Consider the following 15,965-nt stretch of genomic DNA (forward strand, 5'->3'; position numbering starts at 1 on the left):
GACCAGGGGAGCCTTTGCACAGCTTAGGCTCGTGCGCCAGCTGCGCCCGTATCTTGGGAAGTCTGACTTGGCCACGGTGGTACACGCTTTGGTCACATCCCGCCTTGACTACTGCAACGCTCTCTACGTGGGGCTGCCCTTGAAGACGGCCCGGAAGCTTCAGCTAGTCCAGCACGCGGCAGCCATGTTGTTAACAGGAGCAGGGTGCAGGGAGCATACAACGCCCCTGCTGTCCCAGCTCCACTGGCTGCCGATTTGCTACCGGGCCCAATTTAAGGTGCTGGTGTTATTCTACAAAGCCCTAAACGGTTCCGGCCCAAAATACCTTGCAGACCGTATCTCGGCCTACGAGCCCACGAGGACCTTGAGATCATCTGGGGAGGCCCTTCTCTCGGTCCCGCCTCCCTCACAGGCACGTCTGGCGGGGACAAGAGAGCGGGCCTTCTCGGTGGTGGCCCCCCGGCTATGGAATTCCCTCCCTGCTGAAGTTAGACAGGCGCCCTCCCTTATGGCCTTTCGTAAGAGCCTGAAAACATGGCTTTTCGAGATGGCCTTCAATTGAGTGCTATGTTATTGGAAATGACGACCGGAATGGACTACGACTATGAGACTGATTGTGACCCCATGATATGACGAAGCGGATTTTTAGTATAAGTAGATGTTTGTAGTAATAGAATGTTGGTTACTGTCTTGATTTATTGTAAACTGTCTTTTTCTATGTTGTTGTACACCGCCACGAGTCGCCCTAGGGCTGAGAGTGGCGGTTAATAAGTGCAAGTAATAAATAAATAAATAAATAAATAAAACGATTTCGATACGAATCGATTCGTTAATGGTGGACACGACTGTGCAATACGCTAAAAAACCTCCATATGGGACAGGGGGAACTTTTGAAGCTTCCCTCTCCCTCTGTTGTTGACTGTTGGTGTGATATTTATAATTTTTTTTCACTGATTAAACAAACAACAGCTATAAAACTTGCCCCAGACATGCGGAAATAATAACGAAATGATTTCGAAACTATTTCGAAACGAATACGAAGCAATCACGAAACGAATTGAAAAATTCGTTTCGTTTTTTAGATGCTCCTGAATGGTTCAAAATCGCTTCGTTATCAAAAAAATAACGAATTTTTAACTAATTACGAAATTACGAAACGAAACCGCCCAGCCCTATTACTAACATTAAAATGAGCCAGTATAAGATCTTGATCAGTTCATTTTGTTAGGTTTTAGCCCAGTTTTCTTCCAAGCAGTGTTCTCTTGTTTTTTAGTTATGTATTACATGTATGTCTTTCCTCTACCAAAATCAGAGTGGAAGAATTGGCTGAACTGCTTCATTATTTTCACACTTTATAAAGTAAATTAGGCTGAGAGAATAACTTGCTCAACATCACCCGTGAGTTTAATAACTCAGTGTGGACTTGAATCTCAATGTACACTACACAGTCCAGAACTTCACCCACTACACCACAGGCTGGGAATGATGCAAGTTGTGGGCCAGTACATTTCAAAGGCACTAGGACTGGGAAGATCTTTTTTTGCCCTCCCCAATTCCATCCAATTTATGCATTTAACTAGCAAAAACCATGCTTCACTGGCTCTGATATGAAATGAATGATATAGAAAATATGCAAGTACCTGTCCAGAACGGGGGTAGGAGCCTTCCAACCCAATGTCCACATATCCAGATATAGTAAATAAAAGTATTGTAGTGAACATAGATCCACCGAGAAAACACATCATTAATTTCTTACTGCTTTAGCAAATTTAACAAATATAATCATCATCATCGTCGTCCCAGGTGACAGGATTGAAGAGAAACAACTGGAAAAGCTGACACGATACGAGGATTTAAAAATCAAAGTGCAAAGACTCTAGTCAAGGTGGTCCCAGTGGTGATCGGCATACTGGGTGCAGTGCCTAAAGACCTTGGCCTGCACTTAAATCCAATTGGCGCTAACAAAATTATCAGCTGCCAGCTGCAGAAGGCCACCTTACTGAGATTTGCACACATTATTCACCGATACATCACACAGTCCTAGACATTTGGAAATTGTCCGATGTGTGATCCAATACAACAGCCACGGAGAGTGCTGTGTACTAATCTTGTTGTGTTTCTAATGATGATGATGATACTGATTGTGACTCACAATCAGGATTCTGTTGGAGATGTAAAATAAAGAAAGGGACCTTTTTCATGTATAGTGGTCTTGCGAACTGGTGCAGGTCTATTGGAAAAGAATAATAAAGGAAATAAATAAAATGATCCATAACAAAGGAAAAAAATATCCAGGAATGTGCCTATTAGGGATATTCAGAGATAAATTAGAACAACCAGAAAGAGAAATTTGTCTGTACAGCTTTGCGGCTACATGCATTACAATTGCCAAGGATTGGAAAGGGGAGAAAACATTAAGCATTAAAAATTGGAAGGATAAACTGTGGGATTATGCACAGATGGCTAAGATTTCTAGCAATTTGAAATATGAAAATCATGAAATATTTGAAAGAAACTGGAAGCTGGCCTTAGCATATTTATTTATTTATTTATTTATTTTATTTAAACTTATATGCCGCCACTCCCCTGGGGCTCGGAGCGGCTTACAAGAATAGCTAAAATCTAACAAAATTTAAAAGCAATTTAAAACAGTTTAAAAACAACAATATCAAACATTAAAAACCTGTCAAAACAGGTATGTCTTACATGCCCTGCGGAAAGCTGGTAAGTCCCGCAAGGCACGGACTTCAGGTGGCAGAGTATTCCAGAATGATGGTGCCACTGCTGTGAAAGCTCTGCGTCTGGTTGCTGTTAGGCACAAGGTCTTGACACTGGAGACTTCCAATAGATCTTGGTCCTCAGAAAGGAGGGATCTCTGGGGTTGGTAGGGGGTGAGGCGGTCCCTCAGATACATCGGTCCCAGACCATGCAAGGCCTTAAAGGTGAGTACCATCACTTCGAAAGTGATCCGGTGCTCAATTGGTAACCAATGCAGCTGTAGTAAGATTGGTGTTATGTGGCATCTCATCGTGAAATGGAACAGCAATGGCTGTATCCTTAACTTACCAACTGGGATCTTGCTAAGCCACTTTGGAATTCACGCTCGTTGCCCAAATGAGTTTGAAAGCAAACACCTTTATTGTACTGCAGTAGAATAGGCGGACAGAGTGACACTGAGCACAGTGCCAGAGCAAAGCTGTCTCACGCCGAGCCTTCTGACTCGGGAGTTAATATAGCAGAGTTGTTTACGACAAAGAAGTTCCTCTTTTCCCCTATGGACGGTTTCGGGTTGAGCAACCATCTCCTTCAGCATAAACATTTTGGGGAATCGGCCCACCACAAACCGTCCAGCATTTAGTAAGACCCTTTCCGTTCTTGTCAACAATCCCCCATAGACATTCATAATAGCAAAGCATATTGCATAAATTCTTTACAGTAACTCGGCCGACCACATCGGCTGACCACAAACTGTTTCCTGGAACAAGCTGTTGTAACACTTGCCTTAGAGGCAGGCTGCATCTTAATTTAGAAGTTGGAATGCTTTCTCTGTTACCTTTGAGATAGACAGGCCCAAAATGGGGAGACCCTGGTTCACTGCTTCTCTCATTCCCTCATTTTTTCTTGGGACTAAGAAAACGACCTTAGTTCCAATTTATAGATTTTCTGACTCCAGGTTTTTGTTTAGTTTTTTCAATTTCATGTATATGATGGCACGCTTCTGTCTGTCTCTAGTGTCAGTAGCTTTTATCACCTTAATCATGTTTTTCAAACAAGACATCATACATGGTGTCATCCATATAGCAAAAAGAATAAGCAGCATTATTATAAAAACAATAACAGTAATATTGTTTAACCATTGAAGATTTGGTAGCCAAGACGTTAACCAACCGAACTCTTTGGTTTTTGTTGGGGAATAATTATTCCTCATGCTGGAAAATATGTTGTTTATTTTCTCTAAGTCTGTTTCGATTTCGCCTGATTCATTAGCATAGTGGCAACACATCCCTTGTAACCATGAACATAATCCATCTCCAACTGAGAATAGGTAATCTAAAACCTTTGTTGCCCTTGCACCTTTGCTAATGAATCAGCCTTAGCTTCTATAACTCCTGTTTTTCCCATTAGTTTTTGCATTTGCATCGATATTGATATAATCTGACTCTCTGTGAGATTTTTCCAGCAGGGAATAAAATGGTTCCGAACCTCTTTATTTTATCAAGGTATGTGACATCTGGGTCCTGTATATTATCTTTACTATCAAGGTTTTCTTTTGAATCATGCCAATCTGAGGTTTTATTCCATGTCTCTCGGAGTTGTTCTTCTGAGTAGACCTTTACATTTGCTGGAAGCAGAGTACCAATAGTGCAAGTACCTGTCCAGAACGGGGGTAGGAGCCTTCCAACCCAATGTCCACATATCCAGAACAAGCCTGAGGGCAGACCTCCCATTGCAAATCTTGCAATTCCGCTAGTTTCGCTGGCACCGAGTGATTGTCTTCTGTCAGCCTCTTTCAATACTGGTTTTGCCACCGGGGGACCCTTTTTGGACTGGCTAGGGATCGGGCGACGAGGGGGCACTCCCGCTCTCTCTGACACTGTTTCTATACTTGCCGCCAATGCTGTTGCATGTTTCCCAGCATTATCTCCATCTTGACGAACCCCAGGCACACCTTTGCTGACATTTTTACCAGAGGCAGTGGATCTCTGCAGCCTCAAATGTCGGTCTAGGAAGTCTAGACGGATAGCTCTGCAAATGGGATAGTCTCCAAGGTCTATTTGGTCATCTTTTTCATCTTTTTCCCATTCGATACACTCAGGGGTTTCTGGTGAAGTTCCCTGATGAGTAATCAATATGTGACCCAGATCAAACATTCCTTCTCCTATCATATAGATTTAGGTAGGAACCGTGTCCAACTCTTACGACTTGGCCCCACCATCAGAGGCCCCACCATCAGAGGCCATCCCTCATGTTGAGAGGGGGGACTAGGTGTACAAACCCATGAATTGGTAACTTCTGCTATGTTACCTATGGTTTCAATCATTGCATGAAAACTATTTTGATTCCACCCTCCTTGTGATGTTCCTAGGGGGATCATTTTTAACCATATCAAGTAACATATGAACCTCATGTTCACACGTGAGGTGTTCACCTTAGTTCTTTAACCTATAGCATTAATCAGATAAACAGTTTACAAACAATTCCCAGCTCCCAGCGTCCCTTCGGTCTTTGGGGTAACTCTCGGAAGCTACCCTCCTTCCTTTCAGGGCAGTGCTTGGTCACTTGACCCCGGGGAGAGGAGCTCTAGATAGCTTGATCTCCCTCCTCTTCAGGGTGGCCTTAGCCTGTCCCTTAACTTTACTTAAATGTAAATGTCAATCAACAGTCCAAACTTCAATTTATTTGCCCATAAGTTCAAGTCTCTAATGAAATTATGATCTTCCCTGGAGTGGGTAGTTAACACCTTTCAGCTCACTCAGCAATGGGGATTATCGACAGCACCAACAGTGGCCGTTTTCATCTCGGTCCCAGGGACTCACTCTCTTGATCTCTCAGTCAGTTGCCCTGCTCCCCTGGTAGGAAAGAATGCATCCACAGTAACATGGAAGGGGTAATACATCGATATAATTGCACACTTATCAAATCCCAATTTCAAAACCTTTTATGAACCATTTAAAACAATTGTTTATATTCTCGTCAAATCTTTTTCCTTGCCTGGTTAGAAATCACCAATTCATCTAGTCTTTTAGTTATGAGAATCCACTTCCTGAAATGTCAGGAGCCTTGGATCTCATATTTTTCTCGAATCTTATCTTGTTTAAATATCAATTTGTGATTTCCAAGTCATGGCCCATTTTCAATTTTTGCATATATTTAACATTAAGGTCTACCCAGCAAGGGTAGGCAGAGATGATTTTCACAAACCCCTCTATACAATATTTTAAATTCTTAACAATAGATTAATGCATTTTGAACAACCCAAAGCTTGGCTTCTGTCTCATAACTATATTTCCCCACATTCTATTGACACACCCAGCTCTCTTTTCTATACACATTTGACCTATCTATAGGGCTTTTTCAAGAACAATTTAAACACCTTTTGATTTTTGTTTAATTTGTTGATTCTAGCATTTGGGGAAGGCATTCAAAGTGGCCATATTTGAATTTACCCTCTCCCCAAAGGCACCTAAGTTTTAATCATCTCTTTTGTTTTCTGTAAACAATTCCCTTCAACACGCAACACTCTTTTTAGTTTAACATCATTTATAAACATAACCACTCCTCTCTTGTTTAACATAGCACACACACTGAGCCATTCAACCCAAAACTGGATGGGTTTTTTTTTTCTTAAATGGGGGTGAGTTTAAATGATCTCTCCAACCTTTTCCTTTTCACGGTCCAAGTCTCTATGCAAGTATCACACTTCCTCTTTTTCACTCTCTGCCTGGAAGAAACCGCAACTTGCTTGAAGCCGGAAAAGAAAGATTTCACACTAACCTCAACCCCAGTTTTAATATATTCATGTATTCTCTGTCTTTCACCACACACTCAATTGGAAGAGATCTCATTCTGTCTAAGCCTGCGTTCTCTCTCGAGTTTGTTCCAGGGACCTCGGGATTCACCTGCTCAGGGCTTAGTCCAACCTCCATCTGCAGCCACTCTATCCCCATGGGACAGAGTAGCTGGGGCTCATCAGCCAGATCTTCTCTGAACATGAGCTTCCCCCTTCTGGCTCCTAGAACATCTGTCTAACACCACCTGCTAATCAAGACTCTTCCTCTCTCTTTTACAACAAGCAAAAACTCTTTTTCACACTATGGATATATCACAGACAGGACACTACACCAGGAAAGGGAACCAATGGAGCTCTATCTCAATCTCACCTAAAATGGTAAGCCTGGAGAAACCTTGTCTTTTTCCTGTTTAGCTTGTTTTATCTTCTTTTCAGATGACCTTTGCCTCTTAATGTATTCAGATTTAACTGCCAGCCTTTGTCCGAATGGGACAATAATGTAATCATCATTAATCTTTATCATTCCTGGGAAATCAACTCCATCCTTTCCTTTCTGTTCCATGTCACTGGTATACTGTCCTAGGGGAACAACACAAATCAAGTACAACCCATTATTATTCTCTTGCCTACAACTGTCTCCTTTTTCTGAGATCACACTCATTCACACAATCATATTTTCTAGAACAGATCACTCAACAACACTCCAAACTCATCCCAGCCTAGAGTGTCTATTCTAGTCACCTGCCAGTTTTCTCTATCATCATTCTCTTTTATCCGCCTCTTCAACTTTTCTTTCTTTCTACCTAGCATTTTTCCCTTTGGCCTTTTTTCAATGTTCTTTGTACACTGAGCTTGCCAATGTCCACGACGATGACACAGAAAACACTGATCCCATCCCAGAGGGGGCTAAGGCGCCCCTGGGCCCTCAGGCACTCCTGAACAATCTCCATTTGACTTTCTTTAAATGCCCTTATCTTCAGCTCTACATCCCGGCACGTTCTCTGTATATGTCTTAACGTTACTTCTGCTTCTAGAATCTTTAATTCTAATCTCTTTGCCTTCCTCTCAGCTCTTTTAATGTATGACCCCAAATTTGAGGGAGTCATTGTCTAATTTTTATTATCTGGGGGCAAGGCAAAGACATCTTCTTTAGCCCAATTTGCTATTTTTACTATTTTGTTCTTTCTCCACGCGTAAACATACGACCACACAGACTCTCTAACCAGCCACATGAAACCAAATATAAGACAAAGGTACACAGCTGATTCAAACCAACAGCTGTCATTCACACAATACATTTCTTTCTGTCTGAATTAGCAGCAATCGGCACGCGTTGCCTTGTAGTGTCTTTCTTTTAGACTATGCACAGACAAACATAAAACACAAACAGACGTCTAACACTAATCTGGTCCTAGAGATCTTTCTTAATTTCTTCTCCTTTAATTTCTAGAAAGGGAACAGAAACCCAACTCCGTCTTGAATGTTGATCAGAGTTTGACCAGTGCATTGGGTATCCCCCAGCGTGGCAATCGAGGTCCAACCAGGACCCAAAAATCAATCTGAATCCAACCAGCAGTCCCACCTTGACCATTCACAGGAGGGAGTCTACTGGAGTGGATTCAGAGCCCTAGCCAATGCCCTGGGAATCTCCCCTCTGCACTAGCAACATCCTGGAAATCTTTCCCACTCTTAGGCACTGGGAGTCTCTCCCCTGCTTTGGCAAAACCCTTGGAGCGTCCCCCACACCCCTCTCGGATCATCTGTCCCGAAGGGCCAGGCAGCCCTTCAGTCCAGGAGATCAGAGCCGGTCAAATTGCACCCCCGGGGGGAAACAAGGGTCCCGTACAAGGAGTGTTCTTGGCGCAAGCCTCACACCCCAACCCGACGGCCCCAGTCCCCACCCAGAGCTGCCTGTTCTGGGGGTCCCTCCACCGCTGAGCCAAAGCCCAATCACTTGGAGTCTCTCCCAGCTTCCCTTTCGTAGCCGACTTTGCCTAATGCTTGGTCTTGGGACCACCCTCACAAATCCCCTAGGACCTCTCTGAACGTTCAGTACCAGGCGCCTGTCCCTGAGGATTTATGACAGCTAATATGCCAACCCCAAAGGACTATCCCAACCACGAGAGCTCTGTTTTCTACCCCTGGGGATTTACGACAGCTAATATGCCAACCCCAGAGATAGCCTGGACCCCGCGAATTAGCTTAGCACAACTTTGTACTTCTCTCACAAGCATCCCACAAAGCCCAAACAATGCATGCCAAGAAATTCTACTTGCCTGATCCACGCCGCCTACAGATCCCATGGCAAGTGGTCCAGGTCCCCATGGTCGTCTCCTCGGTGGTGTTTGTCTCAGAAACTTCTGCTTTGGAAGAGGGAACGCTCACCCTGCCCGGGTGCTGCAAAGAGGAACCGCTGGTCTTTTAGTTGCGGCCGCTTCTCGGCGTGAACCGTTTGCCGCACCCTGGAAGGGGCAATGCCCACTCTCAACTCCCAAGAGCAGCTACGAGGCGAAGTCACAGCGGAAACTTAGCATTCCTGAGTTCCCGGTCAGGGAACCAATTGATATGGAACAGCAATGGCTGTATCCTTAACTTACCAACTGGGATCTTGCTAAGCCACTTTGGAATTCACGCTCGTTGCCCAAATGAGTTTGAAAGCAAACACCTTTATTGTACTGCAGTAGAATAGGCGGACAGAGTGACACTGAGCACAGTACCAGAGCAAAGCTGTTGCCGCCGAGCCTTCTGACTCGGGGGTTAATATAGCAGAGTTGTTTACGACAAAGAAGTTCCTCTTTTCCCCTATGGACGGTTTCGGGTTGAGCAACCATCTCCTTCAGCATAAACATTTTGGGGAATCAGCCCACCACAAACCGTCCAGCATTTAGTAAGACCCTTTCCGTTCTTGTCAACAATCCCCCATAGACATTATAGCAAAGTATATTGCATAAATTCTTTACAATAACTCGGCCGACCACATCGGCTGACCACAAACTGTTTCCTGGAACAAGCTGTTGTAACACTTGCCTTAGAGGCAGGCTGCATCTTAATTTAGAAGTTGGAATGCTTTCTCTGTCACCTTTGAGATAGACAGGCCCAAAATGGAGAGACCCTGGTTCACTGCTTCTCTCAATCGGAATTCCCACAAGAAGCCGAGCAGCTGCATTTTGTTCCAACTTGAGCTTCTGGATCACCAACAGAGGAAGGCCAATGTAGAGGGCATTACAATAGTCCAGTCTTAAGATGACCGTGGCCTGGATCACCCTAGCTAGGTCATCCCTGGACATGTAGGGGGCCAGCCGTCTAGCCTGCCGCAGATGAGAGAAGGCAGTTCTGCTAACGGCGGAGACCTGGGGCTCCATCGTCAGCAGAGGGTCCAAAAGGACTTCCAGACTCTTTACCAAGGATGATGGGCGTAGCGCCTCGCCATCCAGGGTAGGCAGTTGGATGTTCCCACTGCCCGGTCGACCCAGCCATAGGATCTCTGTCTTTGCTGGATTCACCCTCAACCTGCTGGCATGCAACCATCCAGTAACGGCCTCGAGGCACTGATGGAAACAATCGGGTACAGAGTCCGGTCGGCCTTCCATCTTCAGCACCAGCTGAGTGTCATCGGCGTACTGATAACACTCAAGCCCAAAACCTCGAACCAGCTGAGCAAGTGGTCACATATAGATGTTAAATAACAGAGGGGGGAGAATGGCCCCCTGAGGAACCCCACAAAATAGAGGGGACCTCTCAGAGACTAGGCCTCCCCTCTCCGCTCGCTGTCCACAGTTGTGAAGAAAGGAGGACAGCCAGTTTAAAGCTGCCCCCCTGACTCCAGCAACAGCAAGGTGGTGGGTCAAAAGATTGTGGTCGACTGTGTCAAATGCTGTTGTGAGATCCAATAACACAAGCAGCGCTGACCCGCCCTAGTCAAGCTGGTATCGAAGGTGATCCGTGATTGAGACCAGCACAGTCTCTGTCCCATGCCCCGCACGGAAGCTGAACTGGAAGGGATCTAGTCCGGCTGTGTCATCTAGGAATTGCTTCAACTGCTCCGCTGCTGCCCTCTCAATCATCTTGCCCAGGAATGAGAGATTCGAAACTGGGTGGTAACTGGAGAGACCACCAGACAATCTACGTCTGGTTTCTTCAGCAGGGGAGAGACCACCGCCTCTTTTAAACCCTCTGGAAAAACTCCTTGCTCAAGGGAGCTGTTTATAATCTTCAACAGAGGGTCGCGTAATCCCTCCAAGCAGAATTTCACCAACCAAGAGGGACACGGATCGAGGGAGCAAGTGGTCGGTCTAGCTGCAGCTATGAGCCTATCAAGAGCCCCTGTGTCCAGCAGGATGAACCGGTTGAAGACGGGCCCAGCAAGTGGCCACGGAGTCTCAAGTTCTCTCACTGTATAAATTGTGGCGGGGAGATCCCGGCGAAGTAGCGAGATCTTGTCTGCAAAGTAGCTCTGAAAAACCTCAGCTGAAGGGGCCTGATCACCACTTTTTGGGACGGTAGGAATCGTCATTAGAGATCGAATTATTTTGAACAATTTTGCCGGATGTGAACTAGCAGACACTATCAAAGAAGCATAATATACTCGCTTTGCCTCAGTGACAGCATGCTCATAGGACTCCTTAAATGCCTCATAAGCTGATCTCAATGCTCCGTCACGGAGTTCTCGCCACACGCCCTCCAGCCGTCTCTTTTCCTGCTTCATCAGTTGAAGTTCCTCGGTGAACCAAGGAGACCGATTTCAACGGGGTCTAAGAGGGCGTCTAGGGGTGATCTCGTCGAGTGCATTGGATAGCCTGATATTTCATGGGAGATTTAAAGAAATAAAAACACGAATTTATTGAGCTAGAAGCATGGATGGTTAAACAAAATATGCATAAATTCTGCGGAGATCAGTGACGGAAGCCAAGGTGGTGAGTAGCACCGGGGGGTGGGTGGCTTGCGGGGTAATTGGACTGTGGGTAGTGGGTTGTCTATGTATTTTTTAGGCCTGTTTGATCAAGAAAAAATTTGTTTCTAAAATCGATTTGTAATTGGGGTGTTTTTTTGTTTCGATATTTAAAATATTTACAAAACTTTCCAAAAAAATGTTTTGTTATTTACGAAATTTCGTAAATATTTACAAAACATTTTAGAAACAAATTTTTTCTTGATCAAACAGGCCTAATAAATAATAAATAGCCTGAGTAACTATGAGGAGCCACCTACCTGCTTGGCCAAAAGATCCCCCTCCAGAACGCTATCACTTTGCTCTCCTGGGCGCCGCCATCTTTACTGCTCGACGGCGTGAGCAAAGCATCCCTTTCCCTGCTTCACCTACAGAAAGCCTGAAGGGACATACTTTCTTCCTCAAAAAAAAAATACGTATTTGAATACTTGCTTGGTCTGTGAAGCTTGGTTGGCAGGTTGAGGCGTGTGTGGGGAGGGAAACTGATGGTCAAGGCGAAGGCAGGGGAGAAGGGCGCGCGCGAAAGGGAGGGAGATGTGATTGGCCGGCGGGGCAGATGATTGACAGAAACAGGAGAAGGTCGTTGCAGCCAAGCAAAGAGAGAGAGAGGAGGGCGCAGCAGCCGGAGCCGATTGGATGGCGCGCGCGCTCCTGCGCCCTCCTCCTCTTCCTCCTCCCAGCTGTGTTGCAGGAAGTGTCAGGAGGAGGAGGGTGCAGGAGCGCGCGCGCCATCCGATCGGCTCCGGCTGCTGCGCCCTCCTCCTCCTCCTCCTCCTCCTGACACTTCCTGCAACACAGCTGGGAGGAGGAGGAGGAGGGCACAGCAGCCGGAGCCGATCGGATGGCGCGCGCGCTCCTGCGCCCTCCTCCTCCTCCTCCTCCTCCCAGCTGTGTTGCAGGAAGTGCCAGGAGGAGGAGGAGGAGGGCGCAGGAGCGCGCGCGCCATCCGATCGGCTCCGGCTGCTGCGCCCTCCTCCTCCTCCTCCTCCTCCCAGCTGTGTTGCTCGCGCCGCCCCTTCGCGCTGCCCGCCCCATTTACTGCTGGGGTGCTTGGGAGCGCCGGATTGGCTCCCAGGCACCAGCAGCACAGCAGCCTCCATCCCATTAACGAGACGAGCTGAAGCTCGTAAAAAAAATGGGGCTGCTGTTTCGATATTTTTAAACCCTTCCAGGTTTGAAAATATGTTTTGAAATCGCGTCGGATATGGTAAAAATAACGATTAAATTACGAAATAACGAATTAACGAACTAAAACCGACAGGCCTAGTATTTTTATGTGTTTGTGTATATGTCAGCAATGTTTTCCTGTCGTAGTCAACTGTGAATCGCACATAGTGGTTTTCCTGTGCCTGCGCAGGCCAACTTCGGAACCTTCTAGAAATTCAAAAGCATTGTATCCCCCTCCTGGCCCTGCCCCCCTCCTCTTGAGTATATAAGACCCCTGTGCGGGGCCAGACATCAGTCTTCTTTTTTCCGCCGTTAGTAGGCTTCAACGAGTGAACATTCATTTTGCATAATTCTGTCATCTCTTGGATTTTGAACTTGCCCTCTCACTACCTCCCTGAATTTGTTTGATTATGGCAACGACTTCGTTTAAGAAGTGCTCTGCTTGCCCGAATGTCCTCCCGGACACAGACGGCCATAACTTTTGCCTTGCATGCCTGGGAGAGGGGCATCTCTCCCAACCCTGCATAATTTGTGCCTCATTTACTCTGTAAACGTGGAAAAATAGAGAATCGCGACTTAAAGAGACTCTCTATGAGAGGGCCTTATTGTTGCCGCCCACCAACAAAGCCCCAACTACTGGAGAAATTACCAGCTTACCTGCTAAGGCCAAGCCAGATCCATCGGGCCAGAAGAAGAAGACCAAGAAGAAGGCCTCGCATGATGGCCATGCTGAGGGCGCATAGCCCAGGGCCTCCAGCAAAAAGGCGGGAGGACCTTCTAACTCCGCTCCCCCGCAGCTGCAGAGGGAGATTGTGCTCCCCCTGCCGGCAGGCAGTCGGGCTACACAGGAGTCTCAGGAACCGGTTTCCAGGCGTTCAGTTTTGGCACTGAAAACCAGTGTCCTGACGTAGAGCACTGATAAGGACATTGCAGCTGGTGACCTCGGGGGAAGGCAGTTGGCATTTGGCGGGAGAGTTGTGTGGGATTTACCATTTGATGGGAAGAGTGTTTTCAAATGTGGGGGTGGGTATAAAGGAGATGACCAGCAGCCACTGGTCAATCTCGGCTTTTGTTATGTCTGAGCATCCTGCAGTAATGTTTCTAATTGATTACGGATTGGAGTCCTGTGTTGTTATTGGGGACGGCTGCTGTGAACTGACTTTAAGCTGAGATTCACTACACCATCCCGTGGCCACGGTGAGGAGTCCTTATGGAGGAAGAAGACGTTTCGGCAGCAGGGGGAGAGCCGGTCTCCCCTTTTGAGAATGCAGAGGAGGAACTGGAGAGAGTAGCTACCTTGGCATCGTCGACTGCTTACGCCTGACCCAATGGGGTGACTCAGAGGCAAGCGAGAGGCCCGGAGGAAGCCGCGAGAGAGAGAGAGAGCAGGGGTCTGGAGTTCCCCTCTCCCCAGAGGATGGAGTACCTAGAGGAGAAAGTGGCGGCTATGGAAACCACCCTTGCTGTGATGTCGAGACTGATGGAACCTCTGACTCCCCTGGTGGAGGACCCACGGCCCCGGGGGGAGTCACTGTGGAGTACAGAGGAGAGGAGTGACCAAGAACCTGGGGCGTGTCCCAAGATTCAGGCAGGCTGGAGAACCGGAGCGGAGAGCGACGAGGAAGAAGTGCGACTCAGGGGAGCAGCGCTGACAACCCAACTGATGCTCGTGGTGCCCCCGGCGGGAGCCGGGCGTGGCACAGAGCAGCGGGGATTGCCCCCGGAGCTGCAGGGGCCCCAGGGAGGGCCACAGCAAGCGCAGCCACCCACCTACCAACAGAGGAGGGAGGAGCTGAGAGTGGAATTTGGAGGCAAGGCCAAGGACCTTAATTTCTTCCTGACTATGGTGAGGGGCTATCTGGAAGACAGCACACCTAACTTTAAGTAGGAAGCCAGAAGGGTATGAGCAGTGGGCGCGGTGCTAAGGAGAGGAGCAGCGGATTGATACGTCCAGCTCCATGCCAGACGCGACCCATTCTTAGGATCCAGAAGACGATTCCTGGCAGCTATGGAGGCACGCTTCCGATATCCGCTTGAGCATGTCAGTGCAAGGGAAATGCTGCAGACCATAACCCAAGGCCAGAGATCGGTGTCAGAGTATGTGGAGGAATTCCAGTTGTTGGCCGAAAGGGTACTCGAGTGGTCCAGTGTGACTAAAGTCCAAATCTTTAAGAAAGGCCTGAAAAAGGAGATCTTATCCTGGGCGCTACATCACGACAATCCAGAGACGATCGGCGGATGGATCGAGCTAGCGGGGCGCATCGAATCGACGCTGGCCCAAGTCAGGAGGCATCAGAGATCGGTGCTGCAGCAGACCTGGCATAAGGAGGAAAGTCGGAGACCCAAGAGAGGCTCGGCTGGAAAAGAGCTGACGGGGGAACCCAAGGGGCAACGAAGCGGATGTTTCATATGAGGCCGTTTGAAACACAAAGCGGCCAATTGTTGGCAGCGTAAGGGGGGAGGGCCCTCTCAGCCCACGTCTAAGCCTGCTATCGGAAAGAGAGCAGACGAAAGCATCCTTCTCGGGGCCCCAGGGGCGGATCTGGTGAGTCATAGCCCAGGAATGCTAGTATTCCCCGTCAGGCTGGAAGGGGAGGGCTAATGGGCCAGTTGCAATGCCTTCGTGGATTGCGGCTGCTCCAGGAACATTATGGCCCCAGAGTTAGCAGACGAGCTGGGGTGTAAGAGAACAATCTTGCAGGCACCCATAGCGTTGTCCCAGCTAGATGGATCAGTAGCAGCCGGGCCGCCGGCGAGGTTCGAGGTGGAGAATGTGTGATGCAAAGTAGGCTGCTGGGAAGGTGAGATAACATTCGTGGTGTCCCCTATGGCTACTTATAATGTGATCTTGGGGATGCCGTGGCTGAAGGAGGCAAACCCGCAGGTCAATTGGAAGGAGGGGAGCCTGTGTTTCCCAGAGGCATCTAAGGGAGAATGCTGCCGAGGGGAGGGGACCGCGCTGCGGACTGGGTCCAAGATATCCCCCCCGAATATCGAGACTTCGCGGATGTTTTTGATGAAAAGGAGGCAGAACAATTTCCCCCTCAGAGACGGGTAGAGGTAAAGATTGAACTTAACAAGGATGCTAGCCTGCCCAAGAGTAGGCTATACCCCATGTCGGGCAGGGAAATGGAAGAGTTGAAGTACATAGATAAGAATTTGGCCAGAGGATTCATAGAACTGTCCGAATCCCCCTTAGGGGCCCCAGTGCTGTTCAGACACAAGAAGGACGGCTCCCTGAGGCTATGTGTGGACTATAGGGGGATGAATGCGGTGAGCACCACCACCAGTTACCCTTTGACTCTGACCAAGGACTTACTGTCGAGACTATCAGAGGGG

The sequence above is a fragment of the Anolis sagrei genome, chromosome Y (assembly GCF_037176765.1).
Source record: "Anolis sagrei isolate rAnoSag1 chromosome Y, rAnoSag1.mat, whole genome shotgun sequence".
Lineage (NCBI taxonomy): Eukaryota > Metazoa > Chordata > Lepidosauria > Squamata > Dactyloidae > Anolis > Anolis sagrei.